The sequence below is a fragment of the Grampus griseus genome, assembly GCF_964374135.1.
Source record: "Grampus griseus genome assembly, chromosome: 7".
Taxonomy (NCBI): domain Eukaryota; kingdom Metazoa; phylum Chordata; class Mammalia; order Artiodactyla; family Delphinidae; genus Grampus; species Grampus griseus.
This window is the reverse complement of record NC_139001.1, coordinates 56062330-56064189: the sequence shown is the minus strand read 5'-3', so window position 1 is coordinate 56064189 and position 1860 is coordinate 56062330. Positions and strand designations below refer to the sequence as shown.

The 1860-nt window shown below is 47.1% G+C and overlaps 1 pseudogene across 1 annotated transcript; it reads right to left on the bottom strand.

Moving 5' to 3' along the window:
• Positions 1-309: 309 nt before the first annotated feature.
• On the bottom strand, positions 310-1312 carry LOC309825369 (tissue alpha-L-fucosidase-like; annotated as a pseudogene). The gene has a single exon. The product of its transcript is annotated as a tissue alpha-L-fucosidase-like (transcript).
• Positions 1313-1860: the final 548 nt, after the last annotated feature.

The window sequence follows — 1860 nt, the reverse complement described above, 5'->3', positions numbered from 1 at the left end:
TTGGAAAAGCCATCTTTGGATGGGGAAGAGAAGTTAGTTTATTATAATGACGGTACTATACGAGGAAAATCAAAGCAGCAAGCAGCAGGCAGTGACACTTTCCTCTTGAACTCCAATGATCATTCCACTCCTGTCAGCTTTACAGCCCAAGCAAACTCAACTGGGAGAGCAGAGGGTCAGATCGAAGAAAGGAGGAGGCCTTTACCCAGACCTGTGGACCACTTCAAGTCTTCCTGCATCCCAGCATCCTTACCTTTGTAGCTAAGGTAGTTATGAGGGATTGAAGCTTTAAGACTTCTTTTTTTTTTTTTACCAGCACAGTAAAATGACATAAAAAGCTGATCTTTTTAAGGTATACCATACAATTACCGTGTTCTTTTCCCATTGCACCCTCCATGGTTTAGATGCATAGATAACCTCCCCATTATTTTCAGCCACTTCCCAGCAGCAAGACGCCTTTCTTGGAAGATGATGACAATCAGTCCATCTTTAGTTGGTCCAATGTTGAGACAACAGTTTCCCCCCAAACTTACTGTCTGAACCAGTTCTGAAATGATTTCAGATTCACTTGCGACGTCAGACATGGCCATGTCCTAATGATAGTCCTAGGATGCCTTGTCCATAGTGGTGCACACCTCCTACTTGTGATCTAGCAACCTCCCTGGTTTGAATTTACCTTGATAGTTGCAGTATCCTCCATGATAACAGGAGTATTTCTGACCCCATCGTCAATCACTACCACTCCATCCTTGACAGGGATATCATTGTAGAGCCAAGAAAGAAAATGTGTAGAGTTCCAATAAGTATCAGGATATTCTTACTCTCCATCAGACCAAAAGCAGGTCAGGTTTCTACTTGCTAACAAGGTCATAAAGCTCTGCCTTTGTTTTCACACTGAAAAAATATGGTGTTTTTGAAGCCATCTTTCTTAAAATAGGTAGAGTGGGTGGAACCATTCTAAGAATGGGTGATACAGTCCATAGCTGTATGTTCCTCTTCAGGACAGCTGCTCCCAACTCATCAACTTATCAAAACACAGTGGGGCTCAGGTCCTCCAAGTTCCAGCTCCACGACACAGGACTCAGCCAGTTTGTGAAGCCTTGGTGATGCTTTGTGGTCAAGACTATATATGGAGCTTGGAAGAGGTCAGCCTGCTTGGGGTGGAAGAAGTCTCGGTGAACTACCACCCCAAATCCAAGTAGCTAAAGCACGGTGGGTGGTTGTCACACCTGAAGTGCTTGTCCTGGGGCCGCCACTCGCCCTTCCGGTGCCACCAGAACAAATTGCTGCCCCAGGCTGGCACCCAAAGCATACTCCAGGCCACTACACCCCAAATGTTGCCTCATGGAACCAGCCCGGAGTGGAGACTCAGCCCACCCCAGGTACAGTGGCACCTGGCGCATGCTGAGCCCCGAGCGCCCTCCCGGCCCTCCTAGCAGCAGCCGTTCGCCTGCCACCCCATCCCAAGAGTGGGGGCACCTCTCTCTTGGTTTACTGACTTTTAATACACCAAGCCTAATGAATGGAGCTTGTTTGGAACCTGACTCAAGCAAAGGAAACATTTTGTTATGTGCTGTTTTAAGGAAAACAGGACCAGTATGGTGTTCATGAAAAGTAGATGAGATGGGCTGCAGAAATCAGGAAGAACTGGGAGCGCTGGGGTCCAGAACTGGGGGTGGCGGGGTGAAAGCACAGGCCAAGTGAGGCAGACACGGCTCCTTCCTCACTAAGTGACACCTGTCACAACCTCATTTATCTACTGTCTCCAATTTGCTCATCTGGGAAATATTTGGGTGTGAAAAGAATCTTAGAATAGGGATCCAGAAAAAGCTTAGCTACATTAAACCGTGCCCTCCAATT